Raw genomic sequence first — 27,822 nt, forward strand, 5'->3', positions numbered from 1 at the left:
TGCATAATGCTACCGTGTGAAATATGGCCTGACCTGCAGATGTCGTATTGATCTTCTACTTCACTAGACAATACAAATGTAAAACAGGTGGTGACCTCTATGAGACTTGGACATGCTTCGGTGGGGTATATATAAACGTGTACTAAATATACAATATATTTTAACATTAATATACAAAAAAAAAATAATACGATTCGATCAATTTTGAAAATTGAAAATGGATTTTCACATGCGGTTTATTTGTCTTTAATTATAAAAATGATTCTTTTTTTTCAGGAATGGTGGTAATTACATGTACATAACAATACGCATCATGAAGTGATTTTGGGGACCATGTGGTAAAATAATTGGGTCGTAAGACAGAAGTGAGTGAGTATGGATTAACCCCGCTTTTAGCAATGTTCCAGCAATATCACGGCGGGGGACACCAGAATTGGGCGTCAAACATTGTACCCATGTCGGGAATCGAACCCGGGTCTTCAGCGTGACGGGTGAACGCTATAACCAATAGGCTACCCGACCGCCCTTCGTTATAAAGAAGATCCAGGTTTGATATATAGTGAATTGCTGACTTGAGCCTTAAAAAAACCCATTCACTTCACTCGTCTTAATAGGCTTATAGTTAGGGCCTGTACCGGTTCCATTCCCTGCATGGTGCATTATCTTAAGCCCATTTTGGGTATCCCTCGCTACGATATAACAGGAATGTTGCTGAATGAAACGAAAACCAGTCAAACATTACTGAAGTTACATGCCTAGCCACTGTACAATGAACGCATTCACGCTTTGCCATAACGCCACGGGACCCGCATCCTTAGTTGAACCGGAAGAGCCGAAGTATGGCCGACAATTGATAACACAGTGTCGAGCTCCCTGGCTTGCACTCTGTGGCTCCCGACTAACACATTGAAAGTGTAGCAAGTGTATTTCTTAAACCTCGACTTCCTCGTCTGTTAATAACTGTACGCATACATTCACCGTGAGAGGGCAGTGGACGTTTCACAGCTTCGATAAAAATAGTATGAACGTGGTGTATGAATGTCAGTAAATCCTTTGTCGATTAAACGAGACAGAATGAATCATTATGCATTGTGTTAATATCCGTTCGATCTTTATGATAGAGTTCACAGGGTTGTGGTAAGTCCCTTGGCGGCCATTGTAATATAAACCTGGAGCTTTGCCTTGCAAAGACAGAGTAATTCAGTAGGACAGGGCAATGCATATATATCGCAAGCGAGGCACCAACGGGATGTTAAATTCTCTGGAGGTTGAGAAAAATAGGAAATTGTACATTTTCTGAAAGCATCGATCCTTCCATGGCATTGTACAGCTGTGGCATAAGCGATATCAGGAGTTGTCGATCGCTATTTGGAGTAACGTACAATAAGCCGATATTGCAAGAAACGCCATGGCGTGTCTCTTAAAAGCTTCCGACGACGCAAACGATTTCGATCTGTTAGATAGCTTTTTAAAAGATAAAGCATTCAGACATTCTCTGTAATCAACAAAACAGTAGTTTGCTGGGACAATAACGAGGCATCGTCTCTTATTATTCAACAGAGTTCTTCCTATTTAACATGCACATGTTTAGGGGACGCAAAAGGACGTCTAACGCAACAAAGTTATTGGGAAATATAAACACCAAACATTCCGTTGGGTAAGATGAACTTATCTTATTCATGCAGCTGATGTTTATAAATATTCATAAACCAGGAACATCTACTAAGTATAGGCGTTGTTTGTGACAGTTGCTTCCTGTGTAGTATAGCCTCATTTGAAGAGGGGGGCACGGGTGGCCCAGTCGTCTAAGGCGCCGCGATTCGCTGTGCAGAGTTGTGTCCCTTTGGCACGCCAGAAACCTATGATTGTGGGCTCGAATCCCGGTTCGCCCCGATTATGTGTCTAGGTTTGTCAGCACAATACCCGTGCTCGTGGGTTTCACCGAAGTGGTATACGTCTGAGACCTGCCTTACTTCGGGAAACCCAACTCACCCACTCACTCACACCAAATTGTATCCATTGAGGCCTCGATTTCCAAATAAGCAGGGTTTGCTTTAACAAGGTTGTACACAACAGTAATTGCGTATTGCCTGGAAAAGGGGGTTTGGAGACACTGGAAATCTTCTTAATCATTACATGACAAAAGTTAAGCGCAAGTTGACGTATATGCTTAAGGCTTGCAAAGAACGAAAGTGCTTACTGTTAGTACCAAACGGGATCCTTTTAAGTATGTATCGAGCCTGACCACTCAATCCCGTGTCAAGTATAAGTCCACCTACTATATATATTCTGTACTATGCCTCTCATACAGTCTTGCTTGACAACGGTATAAGGATCTAATACCGAAACGTCGCTTTTTACAGTTATTATAAAGAAGTTGTTATCCAAAAAATTGTGTCTCCCTTGTCATCCGTCAACTTCTAAGTAAGTAATGCCTATCAAACAAATTAATCCCGTGTCATTATGAGTTCGGCGTGTTGGACATATACACATGCAGCTAAGCAGTGCACTTGGCGCTGCTACTCTAGGTTTTTGTTTGCCCAACTTCTTGTGGTGCTAATTATACAGTTCACAAGTACAGTCCTATAAATATATCCAGAATGTTTTTTTGTTTACCGCCGCACTGCAATATTGCAGCTACATGACTGCGGTGTGTGAATAATCGATTCTGGAGAACATAATCAAGTGATTGATAATTGCGTAACGTCACACACCGGGGTACGATGACACGTGCAATGCAATTGGGATTCGATTACATGTATCAACCAAGACACCGAACTCACCTGATGCAATAAAGGACCTATTATTCGAAGCCAACCATATGAAATTCTTTTTTACAGAAAATAAATCCTGACAAAGAATTGACCAAAAAACAAATACTCTGTATCAAATACGGCTCCAAAAACACAGTCACAGATATTATGCCATATTATTATGCCAAAAAGCTGTACCCCTGGCAAAGCCAAACACAAAAATAATATTGTCTCAATGTTTGAACATTTATTTTAAGAAAAGTGATTCAATTAGTGCTGTTCTCGTTCATTAATTACACTGTTCTGATCATAAATCGAGTCTGTAAATCAGCTTCATTTTCTTTATCAGGTTTCTTTGAATCTTCTGGAATATCCATTTAATAGTTTACGTTAATCCTTTCTGAAAATGTAGGTGTAATAATGAAGTACATTTACAAGACAAGGAACCCTAATACAGGTCATTAATCTTCATTATCCTGCTCAGCATCTCATAATCCATTGGGTCAAGTTTCATCCATTCATTACACGCGACAGAAAGGAGACAACAAGAGATTTCATTAGGATACGCCCATGCATATTAAGAACTCCCTTGAACCACATGTACCAGGGACCAGTGAAGATCCGGGGCAGAATAGGTCTTCAGCAACCCATGCTTGCCGTAAAAGGCGACTACGCTTGTCGTAAGAGGCGACTGACGGGATCGGATAGTCAGGGTCGCTGACTTGGTTGATGCATGTCATCGATCCCAAATGCGTGGCTCGATGTTCATGATGCAATCACTGGATTGTCTTGTCCAGACTCGATTATTTACAGACCGCAGTCATATAGCTGGAATATTGCTGAGTGCAACAAATAAACAGAAACAATGTACCAGCTAATCAGCATCGTGTGAGATGACGTGGCGTCTAACGCCGCGTTCAAGATTGTTGCACTCATATAGCGACGTGTACAACTGATATACCGTGCCGTAGTTTAACATGGATACCCCACTAAGACACAATATACTGATTCCGAGCTGACCAGTCCTTGTTTCATCCCATTAATCCCGAGCGCCAGGCCGGAAACAACAAGTGGGTTGGTATGACGCGGCTGGGGAATGAACTAACGACCTTGCGGTTGCCGGCCAGACGCACTGTCCACTAAGCCACGTAGGAGATCAAGTAATCAACATGGCCAAAGCCAGGATGAGGTTGTTTTGCAAGAGTGGAACCTGTAGTGTATGTCTTATCAGTTATTGAGGTAACCATGGTAACGGAAGATGAAAATGCATATAGTTAGGGTGATCAGGATGAACAGTGTTAATATACATGAGGTAGGCTCAATATGTCAGAGATACGTCTTGTGAACATCGTCCACATTTGTATACCTCTGGCAATGGTTTCTTATAAAATATTTTCTTATTTATACATTATTACAAATTACCATCTGCCCATGGTTTTAGAAATGTGCTCCAGCCCCTGTTTAACGCCGCTCTCGGCAATATTCCAGCTATATGACGGCGGTCTTTAAATAATCGATTCTTCACAAGACAATCCAGTGATTGGCATCATGAGCATCGATCCACACAATTGGGATCGATGACATTAATCAACCAAGTCATCGAGCCTGACCACCCCATCCCGTTAGTCGGCTTTTACGACAATCATAGTCGCTTTTTACGGCAAGCGTGGGTAGCTGAAGACCTATAATTCCATCCCGGATCTTCACGGGTCCCCAGGTGCTGATATCGTATCCCGCTGGTGACCAGGTTGTTATTCAGCCTTGGGACCAACACTATTTACAGGTGTTTTCACTACCCCTAGTGTACAGTATATTTAACCCTGTGCGCTTAAAACCCATTAGATGACCAGATGGTGGAAACATGAGTGAGTGAGTGAGTGAGTATGGTTTTACGCCGCTTTTAGCAATATTCCAGCAATATCACGGCGGGGGTCACCAGAAATGGGCTTCACACATTGTACCCATGTCGGGAACCGAACCCGGGTCTTCGGCGTGACGAGCGAACGCTTTAACCACTTGGCTACCCGACCGCCCTGGTGGAAACATGAATGCGTACATACACCCGAAACACAAGTGTCAAAACATGTGATGTCACCCTGTGACTTGGTTCAAATGTGCCTCTTTTCACCCAGCAGGGAATGGGTACCCGATATGTTAGGTACATGTAGATATAAAAACCCTCCAGTGCCCGAAGGCAGCTTGGGTTGTATACTCCCCAGGGATTTGAGAATGACAAATGGAATGCAAACGGATCCACTGGTCGGTGAACAACTAAAACGCATTTGGGCAGATACTAGTACCAGGAAACCTGTGGTATATAAATGTATAATATAATAATAACATAATAATAATTTGTTCGCGACATGAAGTGAACTACCTAAACCCTAAACCCTCAACCCTAAACCTATGTTTCTAATATTTAAGAGGAACAAATGATTTATCATCAAATTGTCGATACTTAATGTCGCTGTACCTTGCACCGACCACCTGTAGGCTGGCGTTAACGACGCAATCACAATGCCCAAGAGGAATATATTTACAAGCACAGGGTCCGCACGTACAGATCCTTGCATGCCAATTAACTTTCCTTCAGAAATCCAGATACCAAATATTAGGTCTAATTTAGAGTATAATGATGTTGGGGTTAGGGTAAGGAGTTTTAATTAGCTACACTACAAAGCATGCAGGATGCTTGTCCTTCTTGATGAGATGGACCTCGGATGAAAAGAAATGATGATGTTGATGATGATTTTCGAACAAAGTATTACTAACATGTCCAAGGAGACACAATGTGAAACGTGTGTGGGTCATGGCCGATGTGTTGCTGAGCCTGCTTAACGTCACCTGGTTTGTGACCTGTGCATGCCACCTGCCACCACTAATGACCAAAACACGACAACTCTGATGATGTGCACAGGTGAACACTTAACTTGCCCTTGCGTGTGTTTGTGACCTTTGGGACAGGAGATGCTCACTTCGTCCCGCGAAAACATGATTCATGAACGCATGCTCCTGATATTATTGGTAATTGTACACTGGATATTTCTACTGATTATTGGATGTTTTCTGTCGCTTTAATTTATTTTATAAGTAGTATATGTCTGTCATCATATGTGATCAAATGGTGTTCCGTGGTCTAGTGGTAGAGCGAGCGCCTGGAGAGCGGAAGGTCAAGGGTTCCATACCCGGCCGCGTCATACCAAAATCCTTTATAAGATGGTACTTGTAGTTACCCTGTCTGGCATAGGCATTTACGGGCTAAAACAAGTCAGTATATTGTGTCTGAGTATGGAATTCATGTTACAGTGCGGCATGGTATCTCACGGACGTCACACACACACACACACACACACACACACACACACACACACACACACACACACACACACACACACACACACACACACACACACACACACGTGCTTGCCCGTCGCTATATAAGTGCAATAATTTTGAACCCGACGTGAAACCCCATTTCACCTCACCTCACCTCACCTCACCTCACCTCACCTCACCTCACCTCACCTCACCTCACCTCACATAAGATGTTTTATGCTGAATGGTAGATTCTGAGATATGCTGAGGTTTAATGTTGTTCATGTTTATGGACATCAAGTTTTCTTGCCCATTCAAATCTTCACATACTTCACATTAGTGTGTATCTTAAACCTAGCTGAGGCTGAGGCTGTTCCACATCATGAAGAAATATGTGGGGAAGTAGGGTCTGCTAAGTTCTTAGTTTGACATGTTCCTGGCAAATTGCTGGTGTACTGGATTCAAAGTCAAATGCGGATGTATTTTCTACAGCTGCTGTTTGAAATAGAATCAAAGTCTCAAAAATCCATTTGACGCTATTTACTTCGTCGCTATCTTGGATTTCAAAATGCACACTTTTCCAGTGGATATATACCTTTACTAATCGCATAGTACACCTAAATTGGAAACTGCACCGTCAAATGCTTTCGTTGTAAAGTTATGTTTTGTTTGATAAAAGAAGTAAGGCAAATAACGTGGATACCATGGCAAATATTTTATGATCCCCCCAGACTCTTAAGACCTGGGTGATTTGGTCCTTTTGTATTTGTCTAAATAGAATAAAGAAATACGAGACACTCTGTCAAATAATGGGATTACAATTACAAATCGCCCTATACCCTTCCGCCGTCGTGTTGTGTCACTGGCTGAAGCTGGGGAGATACAAACAGAGACATCAGGTTGGCCAATGTGATGCTTAGCAGCAGAAGAAATCAATAAGGTGAGACATGATGTCCCTGTGGAATGGAAGAAGTTTCACAGCTGTTTATACTGCCACCGTTTTCGCTCCCGCTACGTATGATATTCTCGTTGTCACTGAATTACGCTCAAACCTTGTTCTTGTCCTTGGTGGTCTGACCAGAATGTTCTCGTTTGCACTTGGTATTGACATTTAATAATTACATTCAGAAACAAAACTTTCTTGATAATTTTGAGATTGCTTTTAGCAATGTTCCAGCAACATCATGACGAATGTCATAAAGTATGTCTTGTAGAGGAAACGGTTCACACACCATGCAACCCCGACGCCATCCAGAACAGTTAGTATTGTCACTCATTCTTACCACATTCATATACATAGCACCAAGGGACAGACCAATTGATTATCTTTGGGGCCGAGCTGGGATTATTTTGAAAAAAACAACAACTTTGCCTGAAAATTCTAGAAAAAGAACGTATATGTTTCAGACCTTGGAACAAAACATTGCCTGACGAAACAAATACATTGTTCCAAGCTGTTTTTCTTTCACATCATTCAGACTCACTTCACCTCACCTCACCATCCCTAAGCGGAGCTTGAATTCCAAGGACGTTTTATAGATTGTGCCATGTACATGTACATGAATGTACTCCATGCCCCTGGCGTTCAAAAATACAACATGCATGACATCAGCAGAAACGTGCCGTTTAAGAAATAGCTCAACTGGATTAAAATCTGAATACAAATTATTTTATAACGTCGTTTCAACCTTTTAGGAGCTAAGAAATATGAAGGAGTGCGGGGTAATTACTGACGTTAACGTTGTTGAAACGTCAAAATTAACGTTATCTCGAACACTTTGGGTCATGCAAAAATAAACTGATAACAGCGCGTTGAAGTAGCCTGGGGGTTAAAGGGATGGCTTGTCAGATCGAAGATGTTGTGGTTCGATTCCCCACATGGATACAGTGTGTGGAAAATAACGCCGATGTCCCTTCTCCGGTTGGAATATTGCTACATCGACAAAATACACTTTGCATTTACTCTCCCATTTAAGTAGTAAGAAAACCTGATATGAGTTCATAGCAGCGATAAGTCTTCTTCCATAACCAAGGGGCTACCTCGTCATTCTTGTATTTCACATCTTCACATAAAATCTCATACAATGCTGAATTACATTACATTTAATGGGAGATCAGTACTGGATAGCTCTGGTAACTTTACATTCATTTCCCACACAGGTTGCAGTGATGTAGATAATTTTATTGTATCTACTGAGTTATTTCCAAATGTATTAGTTAAGTCAGTGTCACCACGCACAGAGTCTGATCACTTACCTATAGTACGCGGTTTCAAGGATATTGTTACTGGTGGAATCTACAAGGAAAGTACTGCTTCCGTTAATTTATCCTATGTTCCTACATATAAATTATCTCCAGAACAGTTTTCATCTTATGTTAAGTATCTCAGCGAAGATATTTGTAACGTGATGTTTGAAGAATATATATTGTTGGTAAATCAAAATGTAAATGCTGCAGTATGTAAGCTCAGAGATATCATACTCTACTGTGCAAAGTCAGCTGGTGTTGTTTCTATAGGATCTTCAGGTAGACAAAGATACCAGCCTCCGTGGTTTGATAAGGAGTGCGTGTTATTGAAGTCCGAGAAATACCGACCTTTGAATAAATTTAGACGTCGTAAGTGTGATTCAAACTTACATATCAGCCAAAGATATTTTTTTAGGAAATGTTGCAACAAAAGGAAACCTAACTACGACTTACATCTAAATGGAGAAATCAATACCGCAGCTAAACACAGTGATTGTAAACAGTTGTGGAAGACAGTGAAAAAGACCATTCAGAGACGTCCACTGAGAAGTTATATATCTCCAAGTGACTGGCTGACTTACTTTAGAGATCTTCTTAATCCCTTACAGGGAACAGATAATAATGAGTTTGATTGTGTTGTGGGGGAGTTTCTGCTCTCTCATACATGTGATAACTGTAATGATTTCATCTTTTCGGATGAACTCCTGTCAGGTGAGATCACTAAGTCCGCAGGTGAGAAGGGATACCCCCTGAATTCTTTAAACAACCATCGGATCTCTTTGCACCATACTTAAGTTACTGTTGGAAAACAAAGATTTCAGACATGGGTGTGTTTCCAGAATCTTGGAATATAAGTTTTATTATTTCATTATATAAATCTGGGCCCCGGTCAGTTTGTGAACCAAGTAATTATAGAGGCTCTTCACTACTAAATGTTATGGGAAAAGTCTTCACGTCAATCATAGAAAAACGACAGAGAATATGGATGGAAGTAAATGATTTACTGTCCGAGTCTCAAGCAGTGTTCCGACCTAACTACTTTACTGTTGATAATTTGTTTCTTTTTCAAGCTCTTTGTTTTAAATAATTGTGCAAAACCAGAGGTCATTTATTGTGTATTTATTGATTTTAAAAAAGCTTTTGACAATGTTAATAGGAAAAAAATGATGTATTTACTTATTACTAAAGGCTGTCATGGTAAAATGTCTGTACTCTTAAAAAACATGTATACATCAGTCAGCGCATGTATAAAGATCAATAATGAAGGTACGGACTGCTTTAGAACATCCTCCGGTGTACGACAAGGTTGTGTTTTAAGTACGTTGTTGTTTATATTTTTCATGAATGAACTTGCTGTAGAGCTGCAAAATAGTGGCCAAGATGGTATATTTGTAACACAAAAAATAATGGACATTATGCTCCTTCTCTTCCCTGATGATGTTGTCATATTTTCCTTTTCTTTAAATGGCTTGCAAAAACAGTTAAATGTGTTACAGAGTTACTGTTCAAAATGGAGTTTTGAAGTAAATCTGAATAAAACCAATGCTGTAGGTTTTAGAAAAGGTGGTATTGTTGCAAAACATGAAAGATTTGTGTTGTAGTCTATAAAGATAGAGCATCGACAGTTCCTTAAAGTTTTTTAACGGATTCAAGTGAATGATTGGTCAGCTGAACCCCATGACGCCATTTTGAGACGTCACATTGCTTCATCCAGTGATGTTACGCACTGACCACTCAGTTGCCTTCAGTGACGTTCCTCACATATTTACTTTGTTTCTAGATATTGCTCCTTGAAATGGAAATATTGGATAAAGTGATCAAATCTAAGAGTAACGTCTGTTTGTTTGTTGTTTAACGCCGCACTGAGCAATAGTCCAGCTATATGACGGCGGTCTGTAAATAATCGAGTCTGGACCAGACAATCCAGTGACTGATATCATGAGCATCGATCCACGCAATTGGGATCGATGACATGCATCAACCAAGTCAGCGCTAAGAGTAACGGGTGGACGGTCATTCTTAAATACATCTTGTCCTTCTGCATTTCGGAGAATCGAGAAGGTTTTTAATTCTGTGCTTTTAATATCGTGACTTGACTGGCATGGTAGCCTACTCCTTTTGTGTGATTTGCTGTGTGACCTGCTGTCTGTCCTCTATCAAATCATACAAGTCCAATCAGATCACATATTTCGTATTCTCCTTCCCGTTTCAAACAATTTACGTTTTCATATTTTTATAAACTCGTACTTGATATATGTCCTTCGCCTCGTATCCGTTTGGGGATTATTCAAATTGGGAACCACCTCAAATTGACACCATGTGCTCATGTGATGCATCGAAACACAAGACTTTATAATCTCCCCAAATTCAAAAATGGCTGCAGTGTTGGCCATCTTTAAAATAGGATCTAACTTATGCTTGCTGCAATGTTGGCCATCTTTTAAATAGGATCTAACTTATGCTTGCATGCATAGTGTCAACTCCAACGATCTTCTTATCAGAAAAGGAAACGGGAAAACTACAGGCCGGATAAACTTTATAGTTTGAACTCAACTAATCTTCCCCAAGATCTAAAAACGTCATCTTCCATTTGAGAGTTCAACTTTGATCCAAATTATTTCCCAAAACACAACAATGTTGTTAAGCAAAATATATCGTAGCGTAATCAAGACACAAATTACGTTCTGGAACCGAGGCTGGTGCCCTCACAGTCTTCAAATTACATGCCGAAGTAGATTTAGGTTTGAGTGATTTCTTCATCAACAATTTGTTTCTCCAGTAATTTCAACAGCAGAGTGCAGTGCACCACCGCTCGACATGTACAGAAGCTACCATTACAGCTGTCGTCGACCAGCGATAATGGATGTAAATGCAGAAATGATTATCAGCAATTTTCAGAAATCAAATGACTGCCTCATCCGCTCTAGACAAAATATATACTTAACATAGGTCATCAGGCGTTGGCCTCATCATCCTCTCTCCTCATGACCTGCAATTTTTGTGCCACATAATAGTGTCTAGAAGGTTGTGGCAGGATTTGTGCACTGACATTTGGTAGTAAATGTGCTCAAGTCCAATTAAGGTAAAGATTCGGATCTGTGCACGGGGATAGCATTATCTGCAAAAAAGGACCAATTTGGATTTCAATCTACGATATTGTCATCGTTTCTTCAAATTCCAAGTTGGGGTAATTTGGCTAATTAGAAGTAGATATCATTCGTACCATGTTTTACACTGACCATTATTACATAGATCATCACAGCGGGGACATTGAATTTAGAGTGCAGTCTGTAATTTAGCCCTTAGACATGGGACAAGGAAGTAGATAGATCTAAATTTTACCTGAAAATCACAAAACCACTTTTTGGCTTTCGTGAGTGGGCGTAACGTATCACAGTTTCAAATGGAAACGGAAACAAATGTTTGGCAGATGATGTCATTAAAAAAATAGCTTTTTTGAGCAACAACTAAATTACAATCACTAGGATATGATAGATTGAATTTTTTTTTAACTGCACTGCTATCTGACACTGGACATGTTAAGGGCAAACAGTTCACTGCATGATCAACGATCGTTGCCGTTCGGGCACGATGACAAACAATCATCACGGTTACAAATAATTATTGTGACCATGGGATTCTCATTAGTCGGTATTAATAACAAGGGTGCCATTTGGCCCCGGAATCGGCACGGAACAACAGAATATGCATGTGAATATATTTGCCAGACAGTATTCATCCATCATCAAGAAAATTGCTCTTGCGTATACATTGTCACGTTGATTCAATTTCAACAAGTCGTAAATATTACATTCCAGATTCAAACTCGGTTAATTATAGGGACGTTACAAAATATATTACGTTGTTTCAGTAGGCGAATAAAAAACCGTCATTAACTATTATGTAATATAAATTTAATTGATGACAGTGAAGATGTCCGTTGACAACCTACACGAAGGCGCATACGATGATGTAGATGTTCAATTCTGTACTTATTGATTTGCTTGTATAGAATAAGGCTACATATCAGAAGTCCACCCACGTTTTCCAAGCTTTCTTTCTTCTGTCCATGATGCTGCCCGTCCCTGGGAGACGACAGTCAACTAATCAGGTTATTGTTTGTCAAGGAAATCATATACCTGTCTTTGACGGTGCACTTGCATACAGCATGACACTACGACCGATCTGGAGTTCATTAGGGCTCCTCTCGAATGTGATCTTGTTGCGTTTGGATTGTTGATTTCAGATGAATTTAAGAGTACATTGTCACTCTTGTCGTGCAAATTGAACGTCATAATTCGACTGACTGTTTACCAACTCGTTTACAAACCCTTCCCATAATCTAAAGAAGTACTAGTATATGGTGAAAGTTGAGCCCATTGTACGGTTCCGACTGTATGATTGGCATGTATTAATGAATCACTATCATATATATATATACAGAGAAATGACACAAGGTGTTCGCGAAACGGTGAGAAGATATACAGTTGGGGAGTCTTCACATACTTTTAAAAGTTCTGGGTGGGTTAGACAAGGCTTCCTGGGAGAAGTCCTGTTCGCTGTCTGGGGATGCGTGTAGAGGGGGCAAGGACCCTGAACTGATGATGAGCCTAATTAGCCTAACTGGGCCAGGATTACCCTAACCGTCTTTGCTGCAATTTTTATTTTAATCTGTAAATAATACTACTACTAATACTACTACTAATAATAATACTAATAAAAAAGAACAGGGTTTGGACTTACCCCGTCGTTATATATACCAGTATCATCCTATGGAATTGGATCTGTGAGTGAGGGTGGGAGTGTGTTTCACGCGTCATTGGAAATCTTGCACCATATATGGACTTCAAAAATTGTTCATTTTGTTGAATTAATCCCAGTTTTACGACATAACAAGAAAACGCTCTAACCAACAGGCAACCCCCACCGGGATTGGGTTCGAATCCCACATTCGCACAGATTGTGATGTTTGGTACCTCAGCGCAAACGCGGGGTCCTAGGTTTCACCAAAGTTGTCAGCGCCTACGACCAACATCACATTAACTTTCCTCCCCCATTAACCTGTTAAGTGATCAAACTAAATTACTGTTATAAAGCGCCTTTTATGCCAATCACTCAACTAGATGTAACTTGTCAGTGCAGGGACGATTCATCACAAACCCTTTACACCATGGCATCTACATATTTAGGAGCGAAGACAGAGCACACAATTCCTAAATATATTCCAAAACATTCATGATCTCTTCCGTTTTTGTTTAGCATATATATTCCAAACACGTTAGTAATGACATTGTTTTGATGAAGTTAGAAAGCAAAGACGATTATATTTGCATCGTAGGAACAAACGTCACCTTCAATCCACTGTTGCGCTGGAATGTCCTAGCGATAATGACGTACAATGGGCACACGTCCATCGGCTTATCAGTCAGTAACAGCCGAGGACAGGCAGTCTTCTTTGAAGACGAGTCCTTCGTTTTATTCTGAAATCGCTTTGCTGCTATTATTGATATTTTGTCGAATATTCATCAAGAAGCAATTTGACTCATTCTCATTGTGTGTGCGATCGATATGTCTCTTCAATTCTAACATGTTTGATTTGATTTGCCTTGAGGTGGAAATGTACCGAGTCATCAAAAGGACGCTAGGTCCTCTGAAGGTATGCGCACAAATCATTTCAGCATTAGCTGCTACGTCTTTGAGAACAGATGCACATGGTCCACGGAGAACCCAATGGTCTCTGGCCAATCACTCTGCCACTCTGTAGCTGTCTAAGCCGAGGCGAGTCGCTGTGCAGAGTTCTCATATGCAACAAATGTCGACGTCAACTGTCAAAATTCTGCTTGAGAGAAAAGTGAGTGAGTATGGTTTTACGCCGCTTTTAGCAATATTCAAGCAATATCACGGGACACCAGAAATGGGCTTCACACATTGTACCCATGTCGGGAATCGAACCCGGGTCTTCGGCGTGACGAGCGAACGCTTTAACCACTTGGCTACCTCACCCTTGAGAGAAAAGAGTACCGCAACTGAGTATGTTTGTTTGTAATGTAACGCCGCACTCCAGCAATATTCCTGATATGGTACAGCGGTCTGTAATTAACGGAGTCTGGACAAGACAATCAAGTGATTGACATCATGAGCATCGATCCACGCAATTGGGAAACGATGACATGCATCAACCATGTCAGCGAGCTTGACCTCCCGATTCCGTTAGTCGCCTCTTACGGCCGCAATTGAATATGAATATGAATATCACCTACTCCTATGCTGTCAACGCTACAGTCTGCTTCGTAGAACCATATTAAACCATTTCATTATGAAACAAGGGACAAATTCAAAACGTAGCTGCAGACCAATGACAAAGAAGTCTTTTTAAACATAGCCTTATTTGGTTCTAAAGTTCAAGTGTTGAGACAAGCCAAATAGAAACAATTATGTGTATTGTATTTTAGGATGCAATAAATATATTATCATACAAACTATTGTATCCCAGCACATAGTAAAGATATTATCATACAAATTATTATATTTTAGGCCAAAGGTCTTTTACTGAATAAACCTGTCTGTCTGTTTGAAAACCAGCAATGCAGACAGGACCAGGTTCCTGATTTTGTCTTTGGTTGATTTGTCAGCGTCTTATCCGTGCCATGGGGTTTCACCACAGTTGTGGGGGCACGGGTGGCCCAGTCGTCTAAGGCGCCGCGATTCGCTGTGCAGAGTTGTGTCCCTTGGGCACGCCAGAAACCTATGATTGTGGGTTCGAATCCCGGTTCGCCCCGATTATGTTTCTAGGTTTGTCAGCACCATACCCGTGCTCTCGGGTTTCACCGAAGTGGTAAACGTCTGAGACCTGCATCACTTCGGGCTTTCCTCCCACATTAAGCTGACACGCCGTGATATAACTGGAATAATGTTAAAAGCGGCGTTAAACCCAACTCACTCACTCACACACACCACAGTTGTAAGGCCCGAGACAATCACTTCGCACTGTCTGGGCCAGAGGTGATGGGTGGGATGGGTGGTGTACACCATACACATGCAAACACATATTCGCACGCACGCACGCACAAATACACACATACCCACGAATGCAGCCACAGACGAGAGCACATATGCACACACAAGTACAATCACACCACCATACACGCACACGGATGTTCCGCGCACCTGAATACGCCTCAGCTTCTGGCTTTCCTCTCAAATTACGCTGACAATACACGAGCCGTGATAAAACAGAAATACTGTTCAGAGCGGCGACACGGGAATGCTGTTCAGATGGCGCTTAACCCAAATTATTCATTCACTAATGGAAGACCAAGTGAGGACCAACACTTTATTGAGGAGAACGGACGATGTCGATGTCTTGACCTTCAGCCAGATTCAAGTACTTTAACAATGTTTACCTTAGATGCTAGGTAAATGCACTTAAGGATACAGATACACTATCAGCATCCCTTGCTCATCACAAACGATTTCAAAGGAAAAATCACAATATTATCCTCCTTTGATTTTTTATGGAAACGTTATTTGAGTACCGGAGGATACGAATGGAAATGGTCAATCTTAGAGATAATAAAAATGATGATGATAAAAATAATAATAATAATAATAATAATAATAATGATGATGATGATGAAAATAATAATAATAATTATAATGGCCACCGTTGTCTTAAATAACTTTGCTTTTATCTGAAATTATGCGTGTGATGAACTATACGACATTTCGTACAACCACTAAAACCATGGCTGTTTTGTCTTTGGGCAGGTTGCAACTAGCCGATATGCCATTTAGAGTCTACTTGGCAAAGCACTTATTTTCTCAACTAGTTTGGTAATATATTAACTTTCAAACATCGTGAAGTGCTGGCGAAGCAGGCTCACGTGAGGATTGTATTCATAGAACACTCGTTTGAAATATCATAGCGAGTAGCTGACATACACATTAGTAATAGAAGCAACGTCCAAACAACATTCATTATCCTGGATGATCGACGGCTTTAGTCATCGCTGTAACAGTTGTGTCACAGGAAAGTGGGAGATATGAAAGGTGGGAAGGTCAACCCATGCCTTCTATGTGAGATGATCTGACACATCATAAACAGACCCGTGAAGATCCGGGGTAGAATAGGTCTTCAGAAACCAATGCTTGCCGTAAAAGGCAACTTTGCTTGTCGCAAGAGGCGACTAACGGTATCGGATGGTCAGGCTCGCTGACTTGGTTGATGTATGTCATCGTATCCTATTCGCGTAGATTGATGCTCATTATCATGTAAATCACTGGATTGTCTGGTCCAGACTCGATTATTTACAGACCGCCGTCATATAGCTGGACTATTGCTGAGTGCGGCGTTAAACAACAAACAAACAAACATCATGGACCACATTATTGAGTTGGTATTACAACTTCATCAGCATCTGTAGTTCACCTTATATTCAGTTTACTTTTACAAAGACAATATATTTCCAAGGAGGAGGGGTCTGTCCGCGATCCTTCAATGATAAATCTCCTCACATCTGCTCATTTATTCTAGGGATATTACAGCGTACAGTAGATCAGTATTTGTCTACACAGATTTTGTGTTCATAATGGTAGACGAATACTGAATATTGATCCCCGGGCTGATTAATTCCCTTTGTTCGTCCATTAATTTCAGGCGAGTCCAAATGAAATGCAAAGACATATTCAGAAGACATATGGTACAAATATCTTGTATATCGGACATGAGAATGGTTAGATTTGACCGCTATCGTGTAATGACAACATATCTTGTAGAGATATGATGCATGTGGAGATTGTATGTCTGATGTCTGACATTAGAATGGTTAGAGATAATCTGACATCGTGTGTGATGACACAATGTCTTGTATAGATATATCTTATGTGGAGCGTGTATGTCTGATATCTGACATAAGAATGACTAGATATAATTTGACATCGTATTTAATGACACAATATCTAGGACAGATATGTCTTACTTGGAGTTTGTATATCTGATGTCTGACATAAGATGACTAGATATAATTTGACATCGTATTTAATGACACAATATCTAGGACAGATATGTCTTACCTGGAGTTTGTATATCTGATGTCTGACATAAGATGACTAGATATAATTTGACATCGTATTTAATGACACAATATCTAGGACAGATATGTCTTACCTGGAGTTTGTATATCTGATGTCTGACATAAGATGAATAGATATAATTTGACATCGTATTTAATGACACAATATCTAGGACAGATATGTCTTACCTGGAGTTTGTATATCTGATGTCTGACATAAGATGACTAGATATAATTTGACATCGTATTCAATGACACAATGTCCAGTACATGTTTTATGGGCGGTTTGTGTAAGTTCATGGGTTATAAGAACCAATTCAACAAGGAAATAATGTTGATCTTCAAAACAATGGGATGACGTCACAGGAACAATTTATTTCAAGTCAACCACCCTTCAAGCACTAGACTCTTGACTTACCGACCGGATATGAACAATTTTCCGCCTTTGAGAGGAGCTATAAATAACTCAACCCAACTGAGTTCCGGTTGTGTTACTGCACACAGCACACCACTTGACATACAGGTTACGGAGATCTGACGTTTCTCCTTTCACCTTCAACCTTTCAGATTAACATAAGCGGTACGATATTGGCAGACTCTACAGCAACAATTCAAACGAATTCATTTAAAAAATAATATTTTTTCTACTTATTAATTCTTTAAAAATGCATGTCACGATCGATCACTGATGCACATGTTGTTTGTGTGTTGGAAGTGTTCCTCTTTTTTAACGTCATCCATGGATGCACCTGAGCGTGCACTCAAACTGAGTGCAGTTATAGTTTGTTTGTTTATTTGTTGTTTCACGCCGCACTCAACAATATTCCAGCTATATGACGGCGGTCTGTAAATACTCGAGTCTGGACCAGACCAACCTGTGATTGACATCATGAGCATCGATCCACGCAATCGGGATACGATGACAAGCATCAATCAAGACAGCGAGCCTGACCATCCCATCCCGTTAGTGCCCTCTTACGACAAGCATAGTCGCCTTTTACGGCAAGCATGGGTTGCTGAAGACCTATGTGGGTATCCAAACGTATCCTAGGTTACTCCTTTCCAACAAAACAGTATGTCTTGAAGATGAGAAAGTATCCGGTTTCCAACGCTGAGCCCCATACATTCAATGTTTGTCTCAATATTAACTGCAGAGTGTCGTAAAAGGCAACTATGCTTGTCGTAAAAGGCAACTATGCTTGTCGTTAAAGGCAACTATGCTTGTCGTTAAAGGCAACTATGCTTGTCGTAAAAGGCAACTATGCTTGTCGTAAAAGGCAACTATGCTTGTCGTAAAAGGCGACTAACGGGATAGGTTGGTCAGGCTCGCTGACTTGGTTGATACATGTCATCGATCCCAATTGCGTGGATCGATGCTTATGATGTCAATAACCGGATTGTCTGGTCCAGACTAGATTATTTACAGACCGCCATCATAAAGCTGGAATATTGCTGAGTGCGGCGTAAAACAACAAACCAACCAAACCAAGCGGACATGCATTTAGGACCAGCGTTATGACCAGATTGGCGTAGTTCTGAAATGTATTTTTTAAGGAAAGCGGTAAGGAAATCAAACCTGAAGGACTCAACTATTCGTTGTTCTCATCAACTAATTGTTTTTCCGCCTTTATCTTATTTGAGTAATTCGTTTCCATGAAGTAATGACCTGATTTTTTAAAGATCAAACTAGCCTAAAATACATTGTCTGACTGATTACTTCTATAAAACCTTTATTCTCATTTGTCCAATTGGCCATTTGTTCAGCGTTTAAATCTATACATCCATCATTGTCGTTTTTTCTTCAGTCCCTATGGGATCCCAGGGATAAAAGAACTCAACGGCTGATGACAGATGTAAGAGCAGCCTACCAACTGTTGTAAATATTCATCAATACAGCTGACTACTTGAGTAACCGTGTATATTTTTTCATGAATATATAGATGACATGAAAGTCAAGATAATACCCATATTATTATTACGTCCAGTTGTGTTTACATTTGACAAGACCGCCTCCGTGGTCTAATGGTAGGGCGTCCGCCCGGAGAGCGGAAGGTCCGGGGTTCGATCCCAAGCCGCGTCAAACCAGAAGACGTTAAAAGATGGTACTTGTTGTTACCCTGTCTGGTGCTCGGCATTAAGGGGCTAAAACAAGGACTGGTCGGCTCGGAGTCAGTATACTGTGTCTGAGTGGGGTATCATGTTAAACTGCGGCATGGTATCTCAGTGTGCTAGCACTATAAATCGGCATCAGTCCGGACTAGTACAAGCAGCCACACACATACACATATGCATGCACGTCGCTATATAAGTGCAATAATCTTGGACGCGACGTTAAACCCCATTTCACCTCACCTTACCTTACATTTGACAATATGTTTGAAAGCTTTGGAGATAATACAATTCCTCGTTATATACCGAAAAAAACACCTTAGGGATCATGAATATATATTTTTATGAAAGTGTGCGCTCAGGTTCATTACAAAAAATATCCCCCAAAATATTCATGACATTCAACTTTTTTTGTTCAGTATGTCTGCGAGGATATCATGAATTGAAACATATAGGTCCTTCTATGACCATGTACCTCGCTAGTCCTAGGACCAACCAAAAATATGTCGAGATATCCATCTAATGTGTTATTCGGTCTATCGAGTTTAAGGAAAGTGTTATTTCGTGATAACGATTTGAAACTACCGGGTACCCATCGTGTGTACGTGGTTCATGGTATGGTCACCCGATTCATCGTTACCTTTGTAGGTGTTTGATTGATTAAAAGCCTGTTATACAGTCAGTGTTGTGGTCTTCCCTTGATGAAGTACATGTAATGTCTTACCGTACTTCTGTGTCAACGATGTCAATTGTAAAGAAAACAGCGGACTTACCTGAAAAAGAAAAAAAAGAATTAATAATTGAACAAAAGAGAAACAAAAATACTATTGAACAATACAACGTTTAGTTTTTTGTTTGTTTGGTTTATGTTTTACACCACACTCAGCAATATTCCAGCTATATGACGGCGGTCTTTACATAATCAAGTCTGGACCAATCCAGTGATTGACATCCTGAGCATCGATCCACGCAATTGGGATACGATGACATGCATCAACCAAGTCAAAGAGCCTGACCACTATATCCCGTTAGATGCCTCTTACCACAAGCATAGTCTCCTTTTACAGCAAGCATGGGTTGCTGAAGACCTATTCTGCCCCGGATCTTCACGGGTCTCAATTAGTGTTTGCTAATTTGGTCGTTGTTCACAAACCCCACTTTGACACATCCTACTACCTTTACTATCGTCGCCTACTGCCACACAACGAGACTAATCTCTTAGTTATATCCAGAGTTGCGTCCCTTAGGTACGCCAGAAACCTATGATCGTGAGTTATATTTCTAGGTTTATCAGCACCATAGTTTCACCAAAGTCGTAAACGTCTACGACCTACATATCCACGTGTATGTTTGAGTAATTTGTTAATAATCGTTTCCTGCGTGTAATATGATCTAAAACGTTACAACTTTGATCACATATAATATAACGTCATGCTCTCATGATTAAAATGATTAACACGTTTACTGCCACGTCCACGACTAATGATTGGAAAATATCTGTTTATGTCACGACAGAGATTTTTCAAACTAAAAGGCCACATTTTTTTTTTTTAAATACTTCCCTGTCATTACGCCACGTCGTGTCTCTTGGAGTAAGTAGGTTTGCACGGGAAAACATATCACGATGCATATACATGCTCTCATTGTGTATTAGCCGCCCTGTTTATCGTGCATGTGTGACGTTGAAGGGGTTAATATTTTTCTTTCACACGTCTAATTACATTAAACCTGTAATGATCATCTTCCTCTTCATCACGTCATGCCGATTCATGGAAGGTTATGTGTGTCACCACGACAACAACCAGGAAGAAATGTATTAATTTACAATTATATAGATTTGTTGCGTACATGAAACATTACAAGAAGTTTCAACACATTACGGCTTCTTGATGAGGCAGAGGTAAAACTCCTTTATTGTATTTAACGATGTTTCGGGTAACAAGCAGTTGAATAGAGTGACAGACCGGTGCAGATCCGAGGTAGAATAGGTCTTCAACAAACCCATGCTTGCCGTTAAAAGGCGACTATGCTTGTCGTAAGAGGCGACTAACGGGATCGGGTGGTCAGGCTCGCTGACTTGGTTGATGCAAGTCATCGTATCCCAGTTGCGTGGATCGATGCTCATGATGTCAATCACTGGAGTGTCTCGTCCAGACTCGAGTATTTACAGACCGCCGTCATATAGCTGGAATATTGCTGGGTGCGGCGTTAAACAACAAATAAACAAACAAACAAATAAATGTCTTTCATGTCTTCATGATCTTAAATCTTCCAAATACCTTTCAAAGACTCGGTTATACATCATTACATCATTCAGGACTTACAGAACAAATGTCGAATTATCCGATGTTCGAGACAAGGGAGTGCCAGGATTAAATGCATACAGTATTGTCGGATTCTTTAAAACATGCGGTTGGAACCAATCGTCTTCGAATTATTTTGGTTTTGTCTGGTAAAAAAATACATTACATTATTAATCCTATGAATGTTAAAAGGTCCGGATTTTAATGGAAACGTTACCGAGGAAATGGTAAACTGGACTGCAGGTCATTTTGAAAATAAATTTATAATTCATTACTTTTTTATGTTTTAATTATAACTGAAATCAGTGTCCCGAGCGGGGCAATGCTCAAGGGGTCGGATATCAATATATTTTTTATGGCTTGGTTTACGGGTCCATTTATCAGAAATGTGTGGAAATTTCGAGGTTTAATGTTTTTCCTGTGAGCGCCAAGTCTGATAATCACACTAACGAAAAATATAAATTACAAATTACAACCGAACCTGATCCCATCACGTGATACAGTCTCCATGATCTGTTAATGTTTTCTCACATCCCGAGTGGTGTTCTTTATAGCTTTCCTGGTACTGGAAGCAGTGTGTGGGTTTGTTCTCGTGTAAACACACTAAAATTGTTAATTGCTCTTTCACATTGCACATTACACTGGCTACTCAAAGATGCTGACGTTTATAACCAGCTGTATCCCGATAGAAAAGAAACAGATTTAAGGAACGCAAGCAAAATTTGATCGCCCTATAAAGACACAAAATAATTAAATATAAATTATTTCGGTACAAAAAATTTCTAGCAATAAATGGTCACATCATATAAAAAGTAGTTGTTGTTACGCTGCCTGGCGCTCGGTATTAATGATATGAACCACTTGTCTGTTTTGGGAACTGTATTAGACTAAAAAAGTATATGCTTCAGGACAATGCTTTACCAGGACGACATTCGGGACATCCAGCGAAGAATTTATTTTCTGTTAAAAAGAATTGCAGGTGGTTGGCTCCGAAGAATAGGTATGTAATTGTATCAGGTTGGTTCGGTGCCTTGGTTGATGACGTGTCACCGTACCTCGGCTGTGGGTGATGTTGCTTAAATATCAATCACTGGATTGTGTGGTCCGGACTCGATTATTTACACACCACAATCATGCTAGAATATTGCTTTGCGGAAGAAACAAAACATACGTTATGGCTGCTCCTTGAAGTATATGTGTGGGCATACAAAGTTTGTTCGATCCTTCTTTAAAAGAAAGAAAAAATGTTTTGAAGAAGTGACGAAAGACATAGCAACGTCTCTGACACCCCAGCCCGAGAGTCCTAAATGATACATGGCATTGATCCCAATTGTGTGGATCGATGCTCATGATGTCAATCACTGGATAGTCTGGTCTGGTCAGTCCGACTCGATTATTTTACAGACTGTCTTCATATAGCTGGAATATTGCTGTGTGCGGCGTTAAACAACAAACAAAAACAAAAATCTAAATGGTCAGGTCCAAAAGGCAATTTGCGATAACAAGATACAAGCTGTAACCGGGCGGGAATGCAGTGGACACAGTACAGTGAAACAGTGTGCTTTTGCGTGACTTGGGATACGTGGGAAATTCAGCATGTGTCTGGTAGACGTCAACATGGTGATATAACGTTCGACGAAGTGGCCGTGGGAAGTCTTGCAGAGAGACGTATCAGGGGTTGTGTGGTTTTAGCGATCAGAAGTTATGCTTTTGGTTTGGTTTGTTGTTTTACGCCACACTCAGAACTATCCCAGCTATATGATGGCGGTCTGTAAATAATCGAGTCTGGACCAGACAATACAGTGATTGATATCATGAGCATCAATCAACGCAATTGGGATCATTGACATGCATCAACCAAGTCAGCGAGACTGACCACCCGATCCCATTAGTCGCCTCTTACGACAAGCATAGTCGCCTTTAACGGCAGGCATGGGTTGCTGAAGACCTATTCTACCCCGGATCTTTACTGGTGAGTGAGTGAGTGAGTGAGGACAAACCTAGGAACAATATCATGGAGAATCAGGGTATCGAACCTAACCATCATAACCATCGTATTTCGGGCAACTCTTCACAGAGAATACGACTGGGACTACTTACCCAGCGCTTTTGGAAAGAAGATTGACCTCTTTGCTCACCAATCCCACGCATTTATTAGTTTCTGCTTCAACAGCAACGAAAACAAATTACCTTATTCTAACAGAACAGCGCGCAAGGGTTTATAGCGACTATTATGGATGGAATTAGTTCACCTGATACGTTTTGAAAGGGAAAGAAATAAAAGGTTTAATTCTGTTGAAAACGCAGACAAAATGACCTCTGGCTGGGGAGAAGACGCTGTTGACTTTCAACAATATGTTCTTGAAGTGTCGTGTTAAATGTCAAGCATCTTATATAACTGGTGAACAAAGTCGAGTTCTAGAAAAACAGGCAGATACACGTGCCTCTGGGGCAACAAACCTTAGACACTAAAACATGCATTGATTTTGATGTTTCGAAACGAGCAAATGAGCAAACACATCGATTACCTTATCTTCTACAATCAATACCTTACCGTTATGTTCCAAGGAAAATGCAACTTATAAGGCAGGCCTTACTTCATGCAACCACCTCTGTGGTTAGTGAATAGAGCGTTTACCCTGGGAGCGGAAAGTCGGTGGTTCGAGCCCTGGTCGCGTCATACCCAAAAAGACGTAAAAAGATGCTACTTTTTGTTATTAACATGTCTGTCGCTCGCCTTCATTGGGGATATAACAAGGACTGGTCGGTTCGGTGTCTATGGGGTATCTATGTTCACGTCGCTTCAATTGTGATTGTAAGGTGAGGTGAAATTGGGTTTAACGTCGCGTCCAAGATTGTTGCACTTATATAGCGACGTGCATGCACGTGTGTGTGTGTGTGTGTGTGTGTGTGTGTGTGGCTGCTTGTACTGGTCCGAACTGATGCCGATTTATAGTGCTAGCTCACTGAGATACCACGCCACAGTTTAACATGAATACCCCACTAAGACACAGTATACTGACTCCGAGCCGACCAGTCCTTGTTTTAGCACCTTAATGCCGAGCGCCAGACAAGGTAACAACAAGTACCATCTTTTGACGTCTTTTGGTATGACGCAGCCGGGGATCGAACCCCGGACCTTCCGCTCTCCGGGCGGACGCTCTACCACAAGACCACGTAGGCGGTCAATTGTGATTGTAAACCTTCTACACTTACCACGATTGCGCTGGACTGAGTGCAAATAGGATCTAAGGGAGGTAACTCTATAAGCTGCAGTTTATCCGCCATGACCGGTGAGGGTTGAATAGCTGTTTAAAATTGTGAAACCGGAACCGAATTTAGCATGCCAAAAATAAGTCAGGCCAGTTTGAAAGGTTAATCATCACCAGATAGAAACAGTCAGAGGAAGAAGAACTAGGAAGAAGCGGAAATAAAACGGTAATCAGAATTAACTGCAGATAAAGGGCTTAACACTAGAAGCCATGCATGGAGATATGAGTAACTTGGGAATAGTGCCCCTTCCTATGCCACTGTAACGAGTTGATGACCGACCGGCGAATGACCCAGCGCCATGTTGTTAGTTTAAGTTGGTATTTCCTAGGAGAGAGTACATTCCATTAGCACAGAAACTTTGGCAGTGTACAAGGTATGAACTCGTTGGATTCTAAAGCTTCTGACATCTGAGCAAAAAAGCACCAGGCACAAGATGTCTTATAATCTTGCTCTGTTTGAAGCTGATCCAGAAAGGTTTTTGCATTATGTGATTGTTGATGAAACCAATGCTCACCACCTCCAGTCTAAGTGCAAACAAAAACCTGCAGCCACTTCATCACTGCACGTTCCTCAAATCCATTTTCCACAGGTCGAAAACCTCTTTATATTTTACACAAACCAAAGTTTGTGTGGATATACCACTATGACACCATGTAATGTACACAACAAAAGATTTCACTATTACGCAAATCCTTCCATGTGAGGGTCAGAACTTATCTATCATCCCTCGTACATGTGTGTCACAAAACCATGACAGTACCCAACACCACATCGTCCATTAAAACATAATTCAAATGAGAATGGAAGCATCAATATCTGTACAAAAACATGCTGTCAAGTGGGTGAAATCACTTTGGAACAAAGGGTTGAAATTTGAAACCCAACTGGATGGGTGAGTGAGTGAGAATGATTTTACGCCGCTTTTAGCAATATTCCAGCAATTACACGGCGGGGGACACCATAAATGGGCTTCACACATTGTACCCATGTTGGGAATCGAACCCGGGTCTTCGGCGTGTCGAGCGAATTCTTTAACCACTAGGCTACCCGACCGCCCCCCAACTGGATGGAACGGATTGTTAGGACATTGAACTGACGTTGATATTATGAGCCATTATTTTCTACTAATGTTATTGAATGCGAGTGTTTTGGGTTAGCTTGCTCACTCAGCAACATTCCAGCTACATGACAGTGACCTGTAAATGATCGAATCTGGACCGGACAAACCAGTGATTGGTATTATGAGCAACGACGCCGTCGGTGTATGTCGACAGGGAGCGAACCGAGACTGGCACCCATCCCGGAAAGTAGGCTACGGTCAACTGGCAGTCATACACGTTTGAGTATGTCTTTCCAAATTCCTTTTCTCTCTCGTTAAACTAAATGTGTTTTTTATAGATGATAATGTGTGAGATAATTATTACCCCACTTAGACAATGTCTGAGTTTCACACCTGGAACCAATTGCCCCGTCTAGACATGAACATGAAATGGGCGACAGACTGTCGTGATTACCAGTCTTCTATGACAAGAACAGGCTGCTGGGGATTATTCCAGCCCGGAATCTCCACGGGGCCTACAGATTCGTATAACGGTATAGTGGTATTATTTGCATGAAACGGGTGTCTGTACCTCTCACAAATAACAACGGCGTCGATACATCTGTAGCGAAAATAGGAGATTCCTCTACTTGTTTATTCTCCTTAAAGGTGCATTGTTGGAACTTTCTCCTGGAGTTCTATTAATTATAGAGTTATGTTTTACCAACACACATACGAGTATCATTAAATTATACTCGGCGACTATTTACGTGAACGCTTTTGTACGAATTGCATTATTTCAGTAGTCACACAAACGACAAGCTCGTCTTTAGGGGCGATGAATATGGTGATTGGGTGATCAAAGTTACTGTTCAAGATGAATAGTTTGGCGATCCTGGCTCCTGAGTTTGCCGGGCAAATATGATAATTTGTTTCATTCAACTGAATGATACATTTTACAGCTGCGTGAAACAGCTACAGGACAATTCGGTAGTGACACTGTGATACAGTGGCGTCGAAAAGCTGCATCAAAAAGATGTCATACAGCAACATTATACGGCTGTGAGAAACAGCAACATTACACATGTACATCGGCATGATACAACTGCGTGATACAGCTGCAAGTTACAGCTGCGGGATACAGCTCCGATATACAGCCGCGTGATACAGCTTCAAGATACAGCTACAAGTTACATCTGCGTGATACAGTATAATATACAGCTGCGTGATTCAGCTACAATATACAGCTGCGTGATACAGTTACAAGTTACAGCTGAGTGATACAGCTATAAGATAAGCTACAACTTACAGCTGCGTGATACAGCTACAATATACAGCTGTGTGATACATCAACAATATACAGCTGCGTGAAACAGCTACAACTTACAACTTCTTGATACAGCTACAAAATACAGCTACGTGATACAACTACAATATACAGCTACATCACACAGCTGCGACATACAGCTTCAGTATACATATATGTACTCATGATTATAAAGCTACACCATTGCATTCCACGGCGTAACAGCTGCTTGACCCAATCACTCCCAGACAGCGACGATGTGCGTGCCTCCTCCGTGATTAATCGAAGAGGGATACGACAACGTTTCATTACATTTGTAATGGAATAATCAGCACGTCATTGATACTTCTGATGGAGAGTGCTGGTCACGTACAGCGCCCATTCATTACTGACGAATGAATGTGAG

At 40.9% G+C, this 27,822-nt stretch overlaps 1 protein-coding gene across 2 annotated transcripts in view; it reads right to left on the reverse strand.

Annotated features, from left to right (window-relative positions):
- LOC124143471 (GTPase-activating Rap/Ran-GAP domain-like protein 3) overlaps positions 1-27,822 on the reverse strand; it is a 372,020-nt gene that overhangs the window by 134,289 nt on the left and 209,909 nt on the right. The window lies entirely within an intron of this gene.

This window comes from Haliotis rufescens, unplaced genomic scaffold (assembly GCF_023055435.1).
Source record: "Haliotis rufescens isolate VD_foot unplaced genomic scaffold, xgHalRufe1.0.p SCAF_8, whole genome shotgun sequence".
Taxonomy (NCBI): domain Eukaryota; kingdom Metazoa; phylum Mollusca; class Gastropoda; order Lepetellida; family Haliotidae; genus Haliotis; species Haliotis rufescens.